General features: G+C 41.6%; 1 protein-coding gene across 2 annotated transcripts in view; it reads right to left on the reverse strand.

Annotated features, from left to right (window-relative positions):
• OPRM1 (opioid receptor mu 1) overlaps positions 1-23,760 on the reverse strand; it is an 87,607-nt gene that overhangs the window by 35,855 nt on the left and 27,992 nt on the right. The gene's annotated exons all lie outside the window — the stretch shown is intronic.

Raw genomic sequence — 23,760 nt, forward strand, 5'->3', positions numbered from 1 at the left:
CTTGACCTTCTTTGTTCTCTCAGTAATTTATTATTTAAAAAGAGAAAAAGTGGAAGAATCCATTTAATTTGAAGAGATCAAGGCATGATGTAGCCCTCACTTTTTTTTTTTTTTTGCCATACAAACTAATGGCATAATGTCCAAAGACTGCCTCAAACAATCCACCAAATCATGAAAAATTGAAAGATTGAGATGACTGAGGAAAACTATAAACTCATCAGATTTTCACAATGCTCCTAAATATGGCAAGCATCAAAAGATAATTTTAGGAGCTGGGTGATGGCGCACCTTGTTGAGTACACTTATGGCAATGTGCAAGAGCTGGGTTCAAGCCCCCAGTCACCACCTGCAGGAGAAAACATCACAAGCAGTCTTGAAGGTGTCTCTCTTTCTATCTTCCTCTTATCTCCCAATTTTTTCTGGTTCTATTAAATAAATAAACAAATACATTAATAAATAAAGTGTTAAAAGATAATTATGACAGGTTCTTCCAAGGTACAAAATAAACAATTGACAATAAAATTAATAATGTGATTTATTTGTTGATCTAAAATTTTTTTTTACTAGAACACTGTTCAAATCTGTCTACTAATAGTTTTTGAGATTAAACCTGAAGCCTCTGTCATCTAACTGCTGTGTTCTACCGCTGTGCTATTTCTCTGGCTCAACAAAATGACTTTTAAAACTTTAAAATGTGACTAGGAAAAAAAGAATCACGTGGTGGAGGATAAGTCTTGTAGACCTGAGATTCTGGGTTCAATCTTTGGCACCACAACCACATGCACTAGAACAGTGCCCTGGTTTTTCTTTGTTTTCTCTGCCTCTTTCACATGTAAAAAAAAATAAAACAATCTTTGCATCTTTAGAACAAAATTATACCAAATACTTTTTATGTTAATAATCTCCAATTTCTCACTCAGATAGGGAAAAAGAAACTCAAAGCATTTCATTTATGGCTACATTTTGATTTTAGGTATATGTGCTCTAGAGACATGTTCAACCATATCACTTATCTTCCTAAATGCCAGACTTCACACCTTACATCTTATCTTTAGCAGAGTAGTTTTATGTTAAATAGATTCTTTGCTGTCAGTTTTATGACTCATAGTATGCCTAGCCTTTTCTTCAGACTTATCTTAGCACTAGGCAATTATAGCAGCTGAAAGTTTGATTTCTTCCTCCAGAATGAAATGTTTATGAGACAAAATTATGTTAGGGTCCTATATTGTGAAAAAATAGGTGAATATTTCACTTGTAGGTGAAATCCCTACAAGTTTTTATTTCCATGGACATTTTGAAAGAATGATTTACTTATCTTTTCTCAATTTATTGAGAATTTTCTTTAATATAAATACAACTTTCTTATGCCAATTACTCATATTTTGAAGTAAGTGACATAGAAGAGTATTCATTAATTCCTAAATATGTGAATAAGAATCGTGTAAGATTATAGGCTTGGGAATTCCAGTTGTTTCTAGCTTATGTCCAAATCTTCAATCTGAAGGCGTATTATGGTCATAGAAAGGAATGAATGCTATGATGAAGAGGACAGGGGCCTGGGATGTGCTTCACCTGGTAGGGTGCATATTGTATCATGTACAAGGTCCCTATCTGAAGCTTCATGGGCAGTGGAGCAATGCTGCAAGCATCTCTTTTCTCTCTCACTCCCTCTGTTTCTTTCTCCTTTCTCTGTTGATTTATTTTTGTTCTATCATAAGTTAGTTAAAAATTCCAAGTTATGATGAAAGATGGAATTGGACTTTCAGTGGCAAACCTAATGTAGTATAGACATATTGATACTCACTAATACACAATGGAAACTTAGTGTTATAAAGAAATCTCATTCCAGTTAAAAGGATAGAAATAAAGGGAATAACAAAGCCTATCAAGCAAGAGGTTTTCATTTTGTCATTTCCTGATGTGGTGTTATGAATATTGTTGCAGAAGAGAATGAATGTCTGAGACACACCAAAATCATGGATGTGTACAAAGTAGGTTAGCAAACATGCAAAAGGGTGAGCTGCTTGTTTTTTAATTTACTGTAGGTCTGAAGAGAGTTCCTGACTCTTCTCCTAATCCCCTGTGCTTCTAATTTCTTACTGTATCAGAATGAACTTAGTGATAAAATAAATAGGGAAGGGTATGTAGCCTGTCTTTGAACAGCTCATATGGATTAATAGAGTCTAGTCTTAATGTGTTCCCTGAATGAAGTCTGTTCATCTTGGGGTTGACTCAAGATACGCTCTTTTTAACTTAATTTTAATTGTGTGGACTTTATTTAGAGATTAATGGTAAGCAGATACAGTATGGTTGTTGACACATAAGTAATAACTCTCTTCTGCAGGCCACTGTTTCTCTTATCTTCATGGCCTTTTCTACATCATGGCCCAAGACCCCAGCACCTCTCTCTCTCTCTCTCTCTTTTGAGTGTTTCAGTTTTCTTAAATTATTATCTTTATATATTGAATAGAAACAGCCAGAAATCAAGAGAGTATGGGGAGACAGAGAAGAAGAGAGACACCTGTAACACTGCTTCACCATTCTCAAAGCTTTCCTGCTGCAGGTGGGGTCTGGGGTCTCAGACCCAGGTCCTTGAGCTCAGTCAGGGTCCATGTGTGCTCAACCAGGTGCATCACTACCTCCCTGCCCCCCACCCCAGGACCTCTCTATCTTAGCCCTTTTTCTCCTCCACTAGAATCCTTTTGGTGAAATACAGCATACTCAGTTCAAGTTTCACCAGAGCAGTAAAGGAAAATATATGATGACATTTTTCCTTTTAAATTATGTCACTGACTAGTCAGCAATTTGTTTGGCTTTATATGTTAACACTTCTTTCAGCCACCAGGTTCCAGATGCTACCGTGATGCCAACTGGACTTCCCTGGTCAGACGACCCCACCAATGTGTCCTGGAGCTCCAATTCTCCAGATCCCTGCCCCACTACGGAAAGAGAGAGACAGGCTGGGAGTATGGATCAACCTGTCAATGTTCATGTTCAGCGGGGGAAGCAATTACAGAAGCCAGACCTTCCACCTTTTGTACCCCATAATGTCCCTTGGTCCATACTCTCAGCAGGATAAAGAATAGAAAGGCTATCAAGGGAGGGGATGGGATATGGAGTTCTGGTGGTGGGAACTGTATGAAGTTGTACCCCTCTTATCCTATGGTTTCTGTCAATGTTTCCTTTTTATAAATAAAAATTAAAAAAAGAAAAACAAAAATTTACAGCATTGAAATTTTTCTAGTCTATCTCTTTTCTTCTTTCTTTTCTTTCTCCCTTCCATTGATTTTTTAAGACTCATCTGTTAATTAATATAAAAAAAGAGTGAGAGTGAGAGAGTAATAGGGGAGAGAAAGAAGCCAGAACTCTGCATAGGTTTGCCATAATGTGGTACTGGGAATTGAACCTATAGACTCTGGGGTATCAGGCATGAAGTTAATACTGTAACGGACTTTGCTCTCTCCCAGCTCTCCTCCTTTGTATTTCTCTCAGCATATTCTACATCACTGAGTATTTGATTTGCAATATGAAATCACATGTATTAGCTCGTAGTCATTTCTTTTAAACATTGAGTTCTTTTCGGGGCAAGGCATCAATGCTTGCCTCAGAGTAATTTCTGAGGGCTTCCCAAGTGTTGAGTTGGGGAAGAGACACTATGAAGTTCATTCTCTTGGGAGCTCACTTAACTTCCCAAGTTTTCTAAATAAATCTTATTTATAAGTATGCTTCACTTTCTGGTCATAAAGAATTAATATTATAAAATTACTTCTTAAACTAATTTTTCGCTCCATATTAATTCTTTTAAGTAAGACTTACTTGTATGAGAAAGGGCAAGGGGATGGGAGAGAGAGGTCAGAGCAATCTCCAGCAATGTGGTGTCCAACCTGAGGCTTTGTATCCCCATTCCCAGTTTCACTCTTGCCACCTACTATTACTACACATCCAAACATCATTGATATTGATCAGCTGTTGCTAAATGAAGCCACACTGAATAAATTAAAAGTGCAAGTGGACTTTTTAAACCTTTGTTATCGTTGATGTTCTATCTGGATTTTGAGTTAGTTATTGCCATCTAATGACTTGATTCAGTCTCTGTCCAGAAATAAAACTGGACAAGGGAGCTTTCAAAGAGGAAGAACACTTTCTAAAATTCAGCTTGCCAGTTTTCTGCAATTCATGTCTTTCCTATTGCTCAATTACCAGCCATTTTTAGAAGCTCACAATAGAGCCAATTGGGAGGTACAGGAGTCTTTGGGACTGATATTCTGCCTTTTTTATATTCTTATGAAATGGGGGTCTTCATCTTTTTCTCCCTTTTTGCTAATTTCAGTAAAGAATTGGCATGTTTAATTCAGTAAGGAATCAATGAGCTCTTTTTATATGTTCAGCCTTGTGCTAGGAAAAATACAGTTCTCCCATCTGCTAGGACACTCATGTACATTTAGCCTTACATAAAGAAACCAACAGTTTTAATACACAAAACCTCCCTGGAGCTTTATCTATTAATTCAATGATTAGTTGGATTAGTTCCATGAAATAAAGACACTTGCCCTAACTTCTGGGTTATCATTTAGATTGTTGCTGAGGACTTATTCTGATGCAGTCTCCGCCCCCAGGTTTTTCTATGCCCCGCTAAATCCTAGAGTGCCCCCTTTCAACCAATCCTGGCTCCGCCCCCAGGTTTTCCTATGCCTCGCTAAATCCTAGAGTGCCCCCTTTCAACCAATCCTGGCCCTACACGTCACCCCTGGTTGTCGCCCAATAAAAAGCCCCCTCACCCCTCCCCTCGCTCTCTCTGGGCTCTCGGCTCTCCCTCTCTGAGGTCTCGCTCCCTGCTCTCCCCCCGTGGTCGGCCATTGCTGGCTGACTCCACGTGGTCTGAACCAAACCTCCCCCCCATCCTATAATAAAGATCTGTGTACCCCTTTGCTCTGGACGTCCGCTCTCTTCTCCGCGGTGCAGCCCGACACCAGACCACCTCAACAACATCTGGCGCCCATCGTGTTCCGTACCCACACCACGCCCGGCCTGAGGTCTCCGAAACCTCCCAGACACAGGTAAGTGGCATCCGCCCACTTCTGTGGCCCCGCGTTTCCCTCCACTATGGGAAATTTCTCGTTTTATGAGGAGGTGTCCCAGTCATTATTTCTTGACCTGGGACAGATTCCCGCTGTCATAAAAGGTTTAATTTTCGCTACCCCTTGGATTTTTTTAACTGTGGTCGCCACTTTCAAGATATGTAAAACGTGGTATGCCATAAGGATAAGTGACCTTGAGGCTGAGGTACGAGAGTTAAATCACATGTGCTTAAGACTTAGACATCCTAAGCGATCAGCGGCTAAACCCAAGAATTCCGTTCCCACAGACACGCACACGTGTTCGGACGCTCCTCCTCTGACCCCACCCCCTTCCGCCGTTCAGGTTTCAGCTCAGCCTGCGTTCCTGAACCCTGCCCCTTCCGTCCCGGTTTCAGCTTCCGTTTCAGCTCCGCCTGAGGCGCCTGCGTTCCTGAACCCCGCCCCTTCCGTCCCGGTTTCAGCTCCGCCTGCGTTCCTGAACCCTGCCCCTTCTGTCCCGGTTTCAGCTTCCGTTTCAGCTCCGCCTGAGGCGCCTGCGTTCCTGAACCCCGCCCCTTCCGTCCCGGTTTCAGCTCCGCCTGCGTTCCTGAACCCTGCCCCTTCCGTCCCGGTTTCAGCTTCGCCCACGGCCCCTGCCTCCGCGGTTTCAACTCTGCCTGCAGCTTCTGCGTTCCTGAACCCCGCCCCTGCCCCTGCTGTCCCAGTTTCAGCTCCGCCTGCAGCTTCCATTTTCCTGACCCCGCCCCCGGCCCCTGCTGCCGCGGTTTCAGCTCCGCCTGAGGCTTCCTCGTCCCTGACCCCGCCCCCTGCTGATACATCACCATTAAGAGATCTAGTGGCTGAGATACGAGAGCTAAAGGATATTTTTTCAGCATTTAAGGATTTTAAACCATGTGCAGTCCACCCCGGGAGCTCCGTCCCCGTAGATATGCGTTTAGTCTCCCCTGCAGCCACTACAGCAGTTTCTACTGAACTTTCCACTTCTGTAGCTCCCTCTCCTGCGCCACCGGACCAAATCCACACATTCCCGGTAAACTTGGCCCCTTCTAAACAAAACCCTCAGCCGTGGCAGCCATATTCCTCGAAAGAACTTGGAACGCTCAGGAAAGCAGTCAGGGAGGACGGTATGCACTCTCCATGGACCAAGTCCGTTTTGAGAAGCTTTTACCAGCATTTAAATACACCACAAGACTGGAAAGAACTGGCTCGTGCTGCACTCCCAGACCCTCTCTATCTTCAGTGGCAGGCATGTTTCCGCGATGAGTGCTCTAGGCAATCGCAGGAAAATAGTAACAAACAGATAGAATGGAATTCTGATGCTTTGTTTGGAGCAGGAGCTTATGAATCTGGAGCTCAGCAGGCAGAAGCCAGGTTTCCAACTGGTTATTTTGAACAGGTACGCATCTGTGCAACACAAGCATGGGAAAGGGTGACCACACCTGATGTAGATCCATCAGCTCCCATTAACTCTTTTCACCAAGGCTCTGATGAGTCATTGGCGAGCTTCATCTCAAGGGTGAAGAGAAGCTTAGAGAGAAAGGTTTATAATCCTGACGTCCGCACACTACTCCTGCGCTCTATTGTCTGGGAAGGCATGACACCACAATTCCGTCAGGTATGCCTTAATCTTAAACACCTACACCCAGATAATTGGATTCTAGCGACACAGGAGCTTACATCAGGCAATTATGGGACACCCGCTACGACGCAGGTCTATGCAGTTGCCCCACGTAAGCAAAACGGGGCCTGCTTTCAGTGCGGTCGCCAAGGACATTGGCGTAACCAATGTCCTGATAAGTTGCGACCACGCCTCCAGTCAGGGAAACCACGCCTCCAGCCAGAGCAACCCCGCTTTCAGCCAGGGAGCCAGAGACCACGTACTGTTTGTCCAAAATGTCGTAAGGGGTTTCATTGGAAGAGAGATTGTTGGTCCCAATTTCATAAAGATGGTTCGCCCCTGAATGGTACAAATTCGGGGCCTGAGATTTTGTGGACCACTCCTGTTTTAGAACAAGGTCACCCTTCTATGACAGTAAAGATTGGCAATATTCCTTTTAAATTTTTGATTGACACGGGGGCAGCAAAGACGATTTTAAGGCAAGAAGAGGTTCCCCAAGATTGGGAACTCATCCCTGGACCCAGTTTACATGGAATAGGAGGGATGACAAGAGCATTTTGCACACGAGACTCGCTTATGTGGGAAGACCCAGAAGGTTCTACTGGACACTTCCGCCCTTTGGTAGCTAATATTAGCACCAACTTACTGGGCAGGGATCTTCTGGAATGTCTTAATGTTAGGATATCCACAGACGCCTCTGCAGAGCGTAAAACTCATTCCCGCGATACCAGGTCTATTCAGCACCCCCAATACTAAATGCCACTGTTCGTAGCCAAACACCCCGCTTAAGCTGGCTTTCTAATGAGCCTGTCTGGGTGGAACAGTGGCCTTTACCTAGGGATAAGCTAAAAATTTTAAAAGAGCTCGTCCGAGAGCAGTTGTCCTTGGGACACATTCGTCATTCTCGAAGCCCATGGAATACTCCTGTCTTTGTGATTAAAAAGCGCTCGGGAAAATGGCGCCTCCTTCAAGATCTCCGTGCAGTAAATAAAACCATGCAGGTCTGGGGCTCCCCCCAAAGGGGTTTGCCTCTTGCTTCTGCAGTTCCCACGGGAATTCCAATCATAGCTATTGATATACAAGATTGTTTTTTCTCTATCCCCTTGCATCCGCGAGATTGTAAACGTTTTGCCTTCTCTGTTCCGTCTATTAATAATGCCAGCCCCGCTGACAGATTTGAATGGGTGGTGCTGCCCCAGGGTATGGCCAATAGTCCTACAATTTGTCAGGAGGCTGTTAAATCTGCCCTTGTCCCATATATTCATAAGGGCCTTAATATTTTTCATTATACAGATGATATTTTAATATGGGGAAAATCAGATACAGATCTCTATGCCTTACGTGATTTTCTCATTCCTGCATTAAAGAAAAGCGGCCTTAATGTAGCCCCTGAGAAGATACAGCTAATCCCTCCAATATCCTTCCTAGGTTCAGAGATTTCTCTAACGCAAATTCGTCCCTTAAAACCTAATGTTACCTTCCCTTCTAACCTTACTCTTGCTTCTTTACAAAGTTTTCTAGGAAATTTAAATTGGCTTAGGCAGTATCTCTATCTGCCCACAAGCTGCCTCCAACCACTGTTTGACCTGTTGAAAGGAAACAAACAGCCCTCTTCAAAACGTAAGTTAACTCCCGAGGCCTCCTTGGCACTGGAAAGGGTTAACCAGGCCCTCCAGGACATGCACCTTGTTCTATTCTCCCCCTGCTCTCCGGTAAACCTTCTAATCTTCTACTCCACCCCCACAGTAGTAGGGGCACTGTGGCAAGACCATGGGGTTCTCGAATGGCTTCACACGCCAGTAGGAGGAGCTCCAAGACTCCTCACTGAGATAGATGCGTTAGCATTCATGGTTCGCCAAGGGAGAAATAGGTCTGTGCAGGTCTTAGGGAAAGAACCGGATTTAATCATTCTGCCCTTTTCTCTCACAGATACAGAGTGGCTTATACGCCATCATTCCCGCTTTGCCATAAGCTTCGTGGGGTTTCCAGGACAAATAGATAACCATTTTCCTTCTAATAAATTGATAGCTTCTTTACCTCTTCTGCCTCTACTAGCACCTAAACTTTTCTCTCGGGATCCCATTCCCTCTGCTCCTACAATCTTTACTGATGGCAGAAAAAGGGGAGCTGCTGCCCTTATATATTACCCAGACAAACAATCTCCTAAACCTCTCTTTACTGAGCTTCCTGATAATTCCCCTCAGTACAAAGAACTTTATGCTGTTTTTCTTGCACTAAAAGCTGTACCAGAATCCTTCAACCTTTTTTCTGACAGTGTGTATACTGTTAACTTACTTCCATGGCTTGCTCGTTCGTATGTGAAAATTGATGACAACCCACTTTCCCCTCTCTTGATTCAAATCGCCTCTATGCTCTGTTCTCGAACCCAACCACTGTATATTCAACACCTTCGTTCCCACAGCCCTCTTCCTGGTTCCCTGTCCGAAGGGAATGCCGCAGTTGACCGCCTTGCCTCCACAGGAACTTTCCCAGTCTCTGTCTCTGATCCTGCTAATTTTCACTCTCTAACCCATGTTAATCTTAAAGGCCTTCAAGCTCGATTCCCTGATGTTCCTGCACCACAGTTAAAACATATCCTTGCTACATGCTCTTCTTGTGCAAATCTCATAAAGACACCTGCTATCCAGACCCTTGGGGTTAACCCCCGAGGTTTAAAAGCTAATGCTATTTGGCAAATTGATGTCACCCACATACCAAACTTTGGCAAACAAAAATATGTGTTTGTCTCAATTGATACCTTTTCTAAATTTATGTGGGCTACAGCTCAGACAGGAGAAAGTGCTAAAAAGCTTGTAAGCCATATGCTCTCTTGTTTTGCCGTTATGGGGGTCCCATTACTTTTGAAAACAGACAATGCACCTATGTTTTCAAGCAAACAATTTAAAGATTTTTGTTCCCTCTGGAATATTACTCATACCACGGGCATTCCCTACAATCCACAGGGACAAGGCATTGTCGAAAGGGCCCATCAAACACTGAAGGCTCAACTAAATAAAGATAAAGGAGGAACATATCCCCCCAATATCCAGCTAGCAAAAGCCTTAACTACGTTAAGTCTCTTTAATATTTACAATAACTCAGCCTTACCCCCTATTATTCTTCACTGGCAAACACCATCTACCCTCCCATCTATTAAGGTGAAATGGATAGACCCACTCGATAAAGTTTGGAAAGGGCCTGACCCATTATTGACCATGGGAAGGGGTTTCGCATGCATTTTCCCTCAAAATTTCTCTAAACCTGTCTGGGTTCCTGCCCGCCATGTCCGACAATACCCGCAGGATGGCGCTGTTATTCCTGAAGAACAAGAAATACTACAAGAGGACCAGATGCAGGATACATCCCAGGACCCGTAATACGACATGGCAGAACCTGCAAATCTGGCTCACAGAGACCTCTCTCCTACCCTTTCCCTGTATGTCTTATGTTATAACTGGCCAGTTGTTTTTGTGAATGAGTGTGTTAAATGACACAATTGTTTTTTCTTTTTTTTTGCATGACCCATCTACTTGGAGTACTCTAAAAGGTTATTGGCCTTATATAAAAATGCTGGACGCAGCCAAAGTTTCTGGAGACGTCCAGAAACATTCCAAAAAATTTTTTTTCTTTCTCCCTCTTTTGAATTTTATATATAGTATTGGTATATATGTAAGTGTTTAGTCTTAAACTGTGTGACTAATGACAGATTTAAAATTGTTTTTAAATAATGTGTTTTTATAACAAAAGTTCTTTTTCCTCCAGTTTGTTATAACTAAATGTTTATGGGTATGTCTCAAGTTTGGTAACACTAACTTAACGGTCAGAAGTGTAACCCTACAGCTACACTTTTACCAGACAAGGTAAATATTAATAGTTAAGGTAACTTACTATTTAGGTAAAGGTCTAAATGTTGAACGTGACTATTCATTCCCAAAACTAAACTATATAAATTTTATATACAGGACACCTTTGAAGGGCCCCCAAAGGTGCCCTGTAAACTATCTTGTGGAAATTAATCCACAACAGATCTGGCATCAATCTGGCACTGTAAACGTTAAAATCATTGTCACGAATATGCGTTAACTCTCTAAGCAATTTGAGTCTGTTTAAAATACATATTTTAGCTAAAATTGGTCTCAAGATCCTGCGGTAGAGGCTGCTACAGGAGGTCACATTAGATGACCTTTTAATAAATCATAAAGAGATTCTAAACCAATTATAATCATCGAGGTATCAACTATAACAAACCTATAACTTGTTACCAGTTCAAATTAACCACGAGAAGCAGATTGTTTGTGTTTCTTTCACAGGAATCCCAGAAAAACCATCTGAACCCCTGCACACCCTGACGTCACTCACTAGATGGCACGACTACCGTGGCACACCCCCCGAAACCCTAGATGTCACTCAACGTGATCTGAAGAACCTGATACACGAATTCCAAGGACAGAACTTTCTTCATGCCTGGTTACCGTTCCTGCTTCTGACCTGCTTGTTACGTGTTGGCAGTTCCAGCTAGCTATCTACAAAAGAGCAACATTCCAGCGGCTGACCTCCCTCATGCAGCGTTGCATCCCCTGCCAATTCCTCCCCTAGCCATCTACTTCGGACTGAGACTTGTATCGGACTTTCTGACATACCCTATATACATTTTACACAATTTTGAAGCAGCTTATTTCCCTTCACGCTGCTGATTTTTCATAGACTAATCCTAAGTAATTCATAGACTTTACAGACTGTTGCCTTGAGGACTATACAATGCCAAATAGCCCCTCTGTTTGGTGGGTCATGCCTCCTGCCGCCCCCTCATTATGTACCCTTGCCCTTTTCCCCACTCAAGCAGGGAATGTTCCTTTACACACCAATCCTTCCCTTCACACCCCACTGACTTTTACTTCTCCCCTTCGTGTCCCTTCCTATTTTGTTATGTCATTTAGGCTTATGTCCAAAAGGTTTCTGCCCCATGATAGTCTTTTATAGACTTTGTACATCTTATGCAATTACTAGATAGAAAGATAGAAAAGATGTAGAGATACTGTGAAGAGATGGTTGAGCAGGCTGCGCTTAAACCTATGAGATGAGTCTCTCCAGGTAAGTCTCTCTCTCTGAAGAGGGGTTGAGCACAGGAGGACATTTAAATCTCACAAGGTTGGCAGCCATTTAAGCCTTCCCTCCTCCACAGAAAGTCCTACATCTTCCCACCTGAGCATGGCATTCCTCTAAAACATTTAAGCATGCTCCATTTTTCTTTACTGTGTCCATTTAGATATAAAGGGATAGGAGGAGATGTTGCTGAGGACTTATTCTGATGCAGTCTCCGCCCCCAGGTTTTTCTATGCCCCGCTAAATCCTAGAGTGCCCCCTTTCAACCAATCCTGGCTCCGCCCCCAGGTTTTCCTATGCCTCGCTAAATCCTAGAGTGCCCCCTTTCAACCAATCCTGGCCCTACACGTCACCCCTGGTTGTCGCCCAATAAAAAGCCCCCTCACCCCTCCCCTCGCTCTCTCTGGGCTCTCGGCTCTCCCTCTCTGAGGTCTCGCTCCCTGCTCTCCCCCCGTGGTCGGCCATTGCTGGCTGACTCCACGTGGTCTGAACCAAACCTCCCCCCCATCCTATAATAAAGATCTGTGTACCCCTTTGCTCTGGACGTCCGCTCTCTTCTCCGCGGTGCAGCCCGACACCAGACCACCTCAACAACATTAGATGAAGAAAGTGGTCACATGAGTACCTCTTTGAATTGTTCTTTTATTATCTATTGCATTATTATATCTCAGGCAAACCATGCAAATATTGTGTGTGTGTGTATGTCCATGAGATAAAGAATTCTGAAACAGCAAACACTCTCTTAGTGTTAATATAGAACAAGACTTTCTATTAATGTGTTAATTTTTCAAACTCGAATTCCAACTTTGCTCTGAAGCACTCTGAAATGCTTCATATACATTTATTCCTAAGTGGTTAAAGGTAGTCAAAGACCAGTTTTCTGATGAAATTCATATTTATACCAGAGCCAAAAGAATCAGTTGAAATAATAAGCAAACAGGAAGCTATCGCTTCCTTGTTTGCCTCTAAAAAAGAAGGCAGAAGGGGTCTACAAGAAATAGAACAGAAAGGTATCTCCTAGTTTGTTCTATCTATCTGTCACAAGCATTCGATGATTCTCAGAATCCTTTTACTTGAGTGCTACTGACTATCCACACTATAATGATGATGAGGAGGAAAAGGCGGAGAAGAAAAGTATTTTCTTTCTTCTCTAATTGTAGTAAGGACAACTCATGAAAAAAAAAATCTTTTCTTGCCTCCCCAGGACTTTGGTCCACTAGGGAATGATAGAGACAGGCTGGGGGTATGGATCGACCAGCCAGCGCCCAACTTCTGCATCCTCAAAACAGCCTTTCCCAGTGGGGGAAAAGTGACAGGAGGAAGAAGATAAGAGGGCTGTGAATTTCAGCTCCATCAGCACCTGGAGAAAGAGGAGGAAAAGGAGAGGTACATACAGAGGTAGCAAAGTAGTCATGAGTGGCTTGGAAGGGAAGGGAAGAATGGGTCAGGAAGAAAAGGGGGAGCAATTTAATATAAATGTGGACAGATAGTTGTAGATATGATGGTTGGCCCATGTCTACAACCTTAAGGGAACTGCAGTGGCTTGCAGTGGGGAGACTGAAGATTCAGGACCCTGGTGGTAGGAGTGATGTGGATTTATACCCCTGCTGACATATAATTTTGTATAAAAATAATAAAAACTATTTTGTCAAAGCAAAGGAGAAATCTGTTCTATTTATTCCTCCCTCCTGTCCTTCCTTCCATCCTTCCTTCCTTCCTTCTTTCACTTTTGAGTGCGCCATAGAATGAACCCAGGACCTAGCACACATGCAGTATGACCACTGTGTGGCCTCTTTGACCTATTCTTTTTCACTATTTATTTTATGGGGTTTAGGGAGATGGCGAGAAAGACAGAAATAGAGAGTAGACACCAAAGCCAGTCTCCATCGTTCATGGAGCTCCCCCAGTTCTGACCATATTACACCCATGTGGTAGGTACCATCAGGAAAGCAGACGTCAGAGCCAGGAGATAGTTTATCCGGATACATGCCACACTGTCTGTGAAACACTGGCTCTACCACCTATCTGCTTTCCCGATGCGGCAGATGGACTTTGTAAATAGAAAAGTGTGGTAAGTAGCCAATAGGATTTTTTTTTTTCATTTAGTCTTTGGAAAATGAGACTAAAAGTTGAGTCTGATTTTAGTTGTGCAGATTTCTAGCTGCACTAGTATCAAATATAATTTTATATTTGTACTAACTGTCCTGCTAAACTCATTTCATTCCCTTAGTTTCCTAATGTCTATTTCCTCATTTATTTATCTTATTTTACATGTTTTCCCAGATGTTTTTAAACCTCTTCTTGGAATTAAAAGCTTGCATAGGGGGTGGGGAGAGAACAATCACATTTCAATGTGCCATTTTGTTGTTGTTGTTGCTGCCACTATGGCTAATGCTAGCACACAGTACTGCCACAACTCCACAGTTCCAGTAGCTGTTTTTTCCTCTCTTTCTTTCTTTTTTTCTTTCTTTCTTTCTTTCTTTCTTTCTTTCTTTCTTTCTCTTTCTTCCTTTCTTTCTCTTTCTTCCTTTCTTTCTCTTTCTTCCTTTCTTTCTTTCTTTTCTTCTTCTTTTCTTTCTCCCCTTCCTCTATCAGATAGAGGGCGAGAGATAGTAGATAGACCTGCAGTATAACTCTACTTCTCAGGAAACTTCCCCCTTGTCTGTAGAGACTCAGGTGTCCGGATACATGGTAGTGTGTGCATTCAACTAGGTGAGCTGCCACTTGGCCCCAATGTACCACTTCTCTAGACATGCTGATGGAAAAGAAAGACATTTTCTGGTGGCCGAGAAAATTCTCTTAACTATTTCTAATTATTTTAGATGTTCATATTTCCTGATTTATGAAAAATTGACTTCAGGACATAAATAACATTTATCCTATCAGATATCGACATAAAATCGTGTTTTCCTCCTTTTTTATATAATCTTTAACACAAGTATGGGAAACATTATATATCTCAATATATAAATACCCATAATTTTATTAAATGTCCTTATGTGTGACTTCAGATTGTGTTTGCAAATACACAGAGTCTTCATCGCTGAATGGAATGGCTTCAAAACTGGCATTAGAAAACCTACTTCAGAACAAGTGTGTTTAGGTTTATAGTAAATAATATTTAATATTTTTGTAAAGGCTAGTGTTTAGAACTTAGAAATACCTTAGTTTTCAGAATTGGGAGTGCAAGATAAAAGAGAATTTATTCTATTGAAGAATCTGAGAGTTTCAGAATTAGAACTTTAAAAAATATATATTATGTTTTTATTGGATACAGAGAGTCAGAAATCAAGAGGGAAGGGACAGAGGCAGATACCCGCTTCAACACTTGCAAAGCTTTCACCCAGCAGGTGGTGACGGAGTCTAGAACCCGATCCTGTGCATTGTAACATGTGCACTCATGCTCACGTTTATTTATTTACTGGACAGAGACAGCAAGAAATCTAGAGGGAAGAGGGGTTACAGAGAGGGAGAGAAAAAGACAGATATCTGCAGCACTGCTTCACCACTTGCAAAGCTTTCCCCCTGCAGGTGGGGACCAGGGTATTGAACTCTAGGCCTAGTGCATTGTAAGGTGTGCTCTCAACCAGGTGCACCACAACTCGGCCCCAGCATCTGAGAGTTTTATATGTAAAAGGAACCAGTTGTACATCACCAAATTCAAGAACTATTTATGTACATAGATACTTCTTTAATTTTAAAGGCATAAAAAACAGTTTATATAAAATAAAACACTTATATCACTAGCAGATTAGACAATTGTTTTTGCTGATGAGACCTAAACATATATTGGAGCTTGTACGTTTTGAAAAAGCACAGAAAATAAAAGTACTGCATATTGTAATCACACATATAAGTGCTCATACATAGTTCTGGTGGTGGTTTTACCCATATACTCTTCCAATATAATAAAATGTAAAAGAAGAAATTAATGGAAAAGACAAATGAGACAGAAATTGAATTAAATTAATTATTAATCCCAGTTCGAGCATAACAGGCACTAGTAAATGCCTGTTGTCAATACAGGAAGGAGGATTTGGTTTCTTTCATTTTTGTGTGACAAGATGAAACAAATTTTTAGGAAGGCAGCAGCTTTTGAAATAAAAGTGAAGAGCTAATATTTCTTTCTGCCTTATCAATTTGTTGTCAAATTGAAAAGAACTATGCTCATAGGAGGTCAGGAAATGATGAGAGTAAAATCTGAAGGGAGCTTTTAAGACCAAATTGTTTGATCACTTTGTTTTAATGCTGCAAGGATCAGAGGTAGAGAGATGTATAAAAATTCTCTCTGTTCTACTTATCTAGGTTCCATCTGAGATGAAAATGTATCTTCTCTGTTACGTGCAAGGCCATCTCCATTTTTATGAATCTGCTGCTAGCAATGCAAAGTATTCATCTCAGCCATACTAGTTCACTCATCAGGTTCTAACAAGGTAGACATGTAAACTCTCCTCTCCTAACTTCCTTCCTTCCTTCCTTCCTTCCTTCCTTCCTTCCTTCCTTCCTTCCCTCCCTCCCTATCTCCTTTCTTTGTTTCTGTCAGTAGGATTATCACTGGAATTTGGTGACTGCATGACTATACCTTTTCTGATGGCTATTTTGATAGAGGGTAAGACAGATGAGAGAAAGAGACAGAGACAGAGAGAGATAGAGACAGAGAGAGGGAGAGGGAGAGAGAGAGGGAGAGGGAGAGAGAGAAGGAGAGAGGGAGAGGAACAGAAAGGGAGAGAGGGAGAGGAAGAGAGAGGAAGAGAGAGGGAGAGGAAGAGAGAGGGAGAGAGGAAGAGGGAGAAGGAGAGAGAGGGAGAGAAGGGAGAGAAGGGAGAGGGAGAGAGGGAGAGGGAGAAAGAGGGAGAGGGAGAAAGAGAGAGGGAGAGGGAGAAGGAGAAAGAGGGAGAGAGGGAGAGGGAGAAAGAGGGAGAGGGAGAAAGAGAGAGGGAGAGGGAGAAGGAGAAAGAGGGAGAGAGGGAGAGAGAGAGGGAGAAAGAGAGAGGGAGAAGGAGAGAGAGGGAGAGAGGGAAAGAGAGGGAGAGAGGGAGAAGGAGGGAGAGAGAAAGAGAGAGAGGGAGAGGGAGAAAGAGAGAGGGAGAGGGAGAGAGGGAGAAAGAGAGAGGGAGAGAGGGAGAAAGAGAGAGGGAGACAGAGACAGAGAGAGGGAGACAGAGACAGAGAGAGGGAGAGGAAGAGAGGGAGAGAGGGAGAGGGAGAGAGATTCAGCACTGCTTTACTGCTGGTGAAGTTTACCCCCTCAGCTGAAATCAAGGGGACTGAACCTGGGTCCTTGAGTAACTGGGTAACTTGTGCTTTATTTGGCTACCCATCACTCAGTTTCACAAAGATTTTTCTAAATTTCTTTTGAAAGATAACCATGCTGAGCATTTTTCATTATGTTGAATGTTGAGGGAAAATCACATATTTTGAAAACCTGTGGCTTAACCTAGTGCTTTTTCTTTTTCTTTAAAAAAATTTTTTTATAAGACTTTGTTTATTTTTTTATTTTTCCTTTTGTTGTCCTTGTTTTATTGTTGTAGTTATTATTGCTGTTGTTATTTATGTCATCGCTTTTAGATAGGACAGAGAGAAATGAAGCGAGGAGGGGAAGACAGGGAGGGGGAGAGAAAGACAGACACCTACAGACCTGCTTTTCACCGCCTGTGAAGGGACTCCGCTGCAGGTGGGGAGCCGGGGGCTTGAACCGGGATCCTTACGCAGATCCCTGCGCTTTGCGCCACGTACGTTTAACCCCTACCGCCCAACTCCTAACCTAGTGCTTTTTCATCATCTCTTTTTCAAGTTTTGTGTTTACCTTCTCAAATATCTTTTGGAAATGTTCACTTGCTATTGAGTTCCCAAATGTCATATTCCTCAAAGTGGGCTCCCCTCCCCCTTTTAACAATTACCACCACCATCACTATCACCACTACTTTAAATACTAAGATCTGTAATAATAAAATAAAAAAAACAATAGTAATGCCATTTGGGAAGATTTAATAAATGGAGAATTAATGTAATTAAGAGGAAGGATCCTTAATTCATTTATAGAAAAATAAGGAGGAAAGAGGCAATGTGATTTCCAAATCTGAGAATACAAAAGAGACGGTAATATCATTATCTAGAAGAGATGTAAGAGCAGAAAATCAGATTCAGTTTTGATAAAGAACTCAATTTTGAGTTTATCATGTTGTGGGACAAAGACAAAATACTAAATAGTTGAATATGTTGACTGCTCAGTAGGAGGAGTTGATTTATAAGTCATTCGTCCCTGTACAGTGATTCTAATCATCCAAGGGGATGAGATTGCCTTGTGGAATAGACTGATGACTGAGGAGGAAAAAAAAATCAGTGAAGAAAATGGCAGAGAAGGAGAGAAGGGTGTATTACATAGGATGCATCAGAATGTAGGTGGAAGAGAAATGAGGCTGAACTGTCTTCAAATCATGAGCTATTTTTAAGGGAGTATTTGATATTTTCATCAATATCTTATTAAAATAACTCCGTTTGACTACAAAGACATTCAGTTATACGGAGTAAAATGCAATTATTCATGGACTGTAACTCATTTGCTTGAAGCAGAATTGATTACACCTCTTGCATACTAAAGCACAAGTCTGCAGTTGTACGGAAGCCATGAGAGCCTGTATGCGAAATCATATCTTTCATGTGTTCTAACATTTTGCATCATGTCTCACTCATAGGATACATATTTTACTCATAAATACTATAGCCATTATAGAAAGAAAAAAATTTTTTTTAAGTCTCCTGGGAGTCAGGCGGTAGCGCAGTGGGTTAAGCGCAGGTGACACAATGTGCGAGGATCCCGGTTCGAGCCCTCGGCTCCCCACCTGCAGGGGGGAATCGCTTCACAGGCAGTGAAGCTGGTCTGCAGGTGTCTATCTTTCTCTCCCCCTCTCTGTCCTCCCCTCCTCTCTCCATTTCTCTCTGTCCTATCTAACAGTGACATCAATAACTACAACAATAAAACAACAAGGGCAACAAAAGGGAATAAATGAATTAATATTAAAAAAAGTCTCCCAAATTTGGCAATCTCAAAAACTTTACACAGTTCCATTATCAAGTGGAAAAACTGAAAGAAATTTTTTTTCTAGAGTGACAATAAAAACAAGGTTAAACTAAACTTACTAGAGGAAAGGTTATTTATTTTACCATAGGATATAACAATCACAATTTGTTATCAAGGTCTGAGGCATTCCAAAATTATGCAATCTAAATGTTAAGAAAGGAAATTTCATGCAGAGGTATGAGAGAGGTGAGGGACCTATTTTATTTATCTAAATCTTTTATTATATTTATCTATTTATTGGATAGAGACAGTCAGAAATTGAGAGGGAAGGGGGAAATAGAGGGGAGAATAAAAGAGGTACAATTCCACACAATTCCCACCACCAGAGTTCCGTATCCCATCCCCTCCATGGGAAGATTTCCTATTTTTCATCCCTCTGGGAGCATGGCTCTAGTATGCTGAGGAAGTCTAGTTTTGTTTGGTTTGAAGTTTATTCCTGGTATTAGATGACAACCCCTAACGATGGAACATGCTTGGTTCAGAAAGTCGTTCCAGTACCAGCAGTCTAACGGTAATAAGCAATTGGAAGGATGTAGAATTTTCCAGTAATATCCACAGATAGGTACAGACCACTTAAAGGGTATTGTGATTAGAATAGCTGTCCTCACTACTGGAAATTTTTCAAAGGCATCAGATCACCCAACAACTATCAGGAACAGGCAGAATCCATTCCAGATAGAAGTAGGAGATTGTGGTGGCTCGTGTTGATACCAGATGGCCTTATTTCCGGGAGGCATTTCTCTCCAGTGGCCACCATCATGCACTGATCCTTTAGCTGGACCTTCACCATGTTTCAGTTGTTTCTTTTCCCCACTTACTATGTACTCCCATCTTTCAAGTGAGAGCAGAATGCAGTCTTTTGCTTTAGGAATCATCAAAACTACGACCTACTTGTGCAACTTTGGTCAGCTGGAATATACTTATTTAGCTGAGAGAGTAAGAAACAACAGACCGTTTCTCAGCTCTGGCTTAAGACGGCAGTGGGGATGAAAACTGGAATCTCTGGGTTCTTAGACATGCGAATTCTGGCTTATAAGGTTGAGTTATCTTCCGGATTCTTCAACTGGTGTATATTTACAGCATTTATTTTTAATATCCCCTAGTAATAGTTTTTATTTTTAATATTTATTTATCCATTTTTTTTTTTGGATAAAGACAGAGAGAAATTGAGAAAGAAAAAGGAAATAGAGAGGAAGAAAGAAAGAGGGCCACCTACAGGCCTGCTTTACCAGCTGTGAGGCTTCCACCATGCAGCTGGGGACCTGTGCCTTGAACCCAGGTCCTTGCACATGAACACCCAGCCCCAAGAAGGTTTATTTTATTAGTATTATTTTTAAAAATTATGGTCTTTATTTATTGGATAGAGACAGACAGAGCTCAAGAGGGTAGGGGGACATAGAGAGAAAGAGAGACACACCTGTGGGGACTAAGGGCTTGAACCCAGGTCCTTGTACATTGTGACATGTGTGCTCAACCAGATGCACTACCACCCAACCCCTTTCTTTTATTTATTTGTTAATTAATTAATTAATTTTACCAGAACACTGCTAAGGTCTGGTTTATGGTGTGGGGGAGTGGACCTGGACTTTGTGGCCTCAGGCATGAGATATTCTTTGCATAACCATTATGCTATCTACCCTGCCCCAAGAAGTTCTATATTTACATATCCTAAAGGTTAAGAGTTTAAGGAACAAAGTGTTACCATTCAAGATAGGAACATTTCTGATGATTCTTGAGTCATAACAACTATTCAGTTAATCTGAGTTTACAATTACTTGGAATTTGCTAATCCCCTCCTCCATCGCAGCTCTATGCAAATAATGTCAAAGGACATAAATTATGATGATGTTGTGTATGATACAGAAAATTCTAACAAAGGGATATTTCAAAGTTAACCCAACTGTTAAATAATGTGATTATAATAATAACTCTCTATCATCTTCTTAAACCCTAAGATAGCAGGAGCCTCCTGCTTCCTCTTTAGAGCCTATATTTCCCCCAGTCCTGGAACCTCTAGGGTAGAGCTCACTTTACTGCATGCTTCTCTCAATTCATACCAAATGATATTGCATCTGCCGATCCCAACCTAATCAACGCAAGGAGTGTCACCTCAGCATGCTTCACTTCAGACTGTGTCCAGAGACGTCAGGCAGGGAATGTCAACCCTTCACCCTCATTATTCAGGTGAGACCTTTCCTTTCATAGTATTCTCTAATTTCATTCCAAGTGGTTCACTTTCTAACAAAATCCAACTTTGAATTCTTAAAAACACTGTAGTTTATGGGATTTGGGCTGTAGCGCAGCGGGTTAAGCGCAGGTGGCGCAAAGCACAAGGACCGGCCTAAGGATACCGGTTCGAACCCCGGCTCCCCACCTGCAGGGGAGTCGCTTCACAGGCGGTGAAGCAGGTCTGCAGGTGTCTTATCTTTCTCTCCCCCTCTCTGTCTTCCCCTCCTCTCTCCATTTCTCTCTGTCCTATCCAACAACGACAACAACAATAATAACTACAACAATAAAACAACAAAGGCAACAAAAGGGAATAAATAAATAAAATAAATATTTAAAAAAAAACCAACACTGTAGTTTAGAAGAACATTGGCATGGAAATAGGACATAGACCTGAACACTGTTTTCCAACCTCGGTCAAAGGTTAAATTTGAGTAACTATAATTGTAAAAAGATAACTATTTTGCCACTAAAACTAACACTAAAGTTTATCAAATGATGGTGGCAGTAGGTGGCAACTTGCATTGAATTCCTGGTTGGTGCCAGGAATTGCTGTAAGTAGTGTACTTGGATTCTCTGACTTGATCTTCCTGATAGACAAATGAGTTGCTAATTTTAAATTTGCTTTTGTAGATTAAAAAAAAAAGCCTGGATGGTCCGGGAGGTGGCACAGTGATAAAACATTGAACTCTCAAGTCTAAGGTCCTGAATTCAATCCCTGGCAGCACATGTACCAGAAAGAGGTCTGGTTCTTTCTCTCCTCCTATCTTTCTCATTAATAAATAAACAAAATATATTTTTAAAAGCCTGGTTCTTGGAGGTTGAGTAATTTTTCTTTTTTTATATTTATTTATTTATTCCCTTTTGTTGCTCTTGTTTTGTTGTTGTAGTTATTCTTGTTGTTATCGTTGTCATTGTTGGATAGGACAGAGAGCAATGGAGAGAGGAGGGAAAGACAGAGAGGGGGCGAGAAAGAGAGACACCTGCAGACCTGCGATTTCCCTGCAGGTGGGGAGCAGGGGGCTCAAACCGGGATCCTTAAGAGTAATTTTTCAGGAGTATCAGTACCAGAGGGAGAAGTTAGTCTAAATCTGTTTGTGACTGTTTAGGCTCTTTCTAAGTGTACACCAAGCATAGGAGATCATTGTAGCTGAGAAAGAACAGCTTTTATCAAGGCAGTGGGTTCATAAGCATCCATATAAGCAGAGGCTCGCCAGAGTCTTCTTAACCCCTGATGCAATACTGACCTATGATCGCTGTCCCATTTTAAAGGGAAGTGAGGTTTAGGTTAGTCGTCAAGGACACGAATGTGTGAGATTGCACATTTGGAGTACCATGGTGTTTGTTGCTACGTAGGAAAATAGCTGGATAATCTGGGCTTATTCTGCATGTCTTTCTGCATATGTGACTCTTAATAGTGCTTAATAATAGCACATTATGCTGGAGAGAATTACATACCAGATACTGTATAAGGAGTTAAACTAAGAATGCTCACTCTCTCACTACTTTACAACTTTGCAACAGAGAAATTTAATTAAGATCCACGAAGAATTAATTTCAAATGCCATTTGTTCACACTGTTGGTGAGCATTCCCTGTTTACCCCATCTAATGTGTCATAGCACCTGCTGGTATATAAATATTTTGGCATTTAATTAATTTCTGCTGTAGTAGCTGTCCAAAAGCCTTTAGGAGCAATAGAAGTAAAACTAAAAGTAGTGAAATCAGCATCTGTAGATATTGGCGAATAAAAATCATATATTGGGAGTCAGGCAGTAGCGCAGTGGGTTAAGCGCAGGTGGCACAAAGCACAAGGACCGGCGTAAAGATCCCGGTTGGAGCCCCCGGCTCCCCACCTGCAGGGGAGTCGCTTCACAGGCGGTGAAGCAGGTCTGCAGGTGTCTATCTTTCTCTCCCCCTCCCTGTCTTCCCCTCCTCTCTCCATTTATCTCTGCCCTATCCAACAATGATGACATCAGTAGCAACAACAATAATAACTACAACAACAATAAAAACCAAGGCAACAAAAAGAAAATAAATAAATATTAAAAAAGATATAATTCATACAGAAACTAGGAATTTGACAAAGAAAAATATTATCATTAGTGCTTTATTATTTTTTTATATTTTGTTTATTTTCCCTTTTGAAGCCCTTGTTTTATTGTTGTAGATATTATTATTGTTGTTACTGATGCCGTCATTGTTAGATAGGACAGAGAGAAATGGAGAGAGGAGGGGAAGACAGAGAGGGGGAGAGAAAGATAGACACCTACAGACCTGCTTTACTGCCTGTGAAGCTGAAGCAACCCCCTTGCCGTTGGGGGAGCCAGGGGCTCGAACCGGGATCCTGATGACAGTCCTTGGCTTCGCCACGTGCACTTTACCGCTGCGCTACCGCCCAACTCCCTCACACTAGTGCTTTTAAACAGAAATTTTATTGATAGAATGGAATACGAATTACTAGGTGAATAAAGAGTTGTCTTCCAACTTTGATTAAACCCATCTGGCAATGAGGGAGTTTCATTAGACACTACTGTTTACAACTAGAATTTAACAGGAAAAGTTCAAATATGACTTTCTTGTAATTAAATTAAAATATTTTTTCTTTTATTTTCCTTTTCTTTCTTTCTTTCTTTCTTTCTTCCTTTCTTTCTT

This window comes from Erinaceus europaeus, chromosome 13 (assembly GCF_950295315.1).
Source record: "Erinaceus europaeus chromosome 13, mEriEur2.1, whole genome shotgun sequence".
In the NCBI taxonomy this organism is placed as follows: domain Eukaryota; kingdom Metazoa; phylum Chordata; class Mammalia; order Eulipotyphla; family Erinaceidae; genus Erinaceus; species Erinaceus europaeus.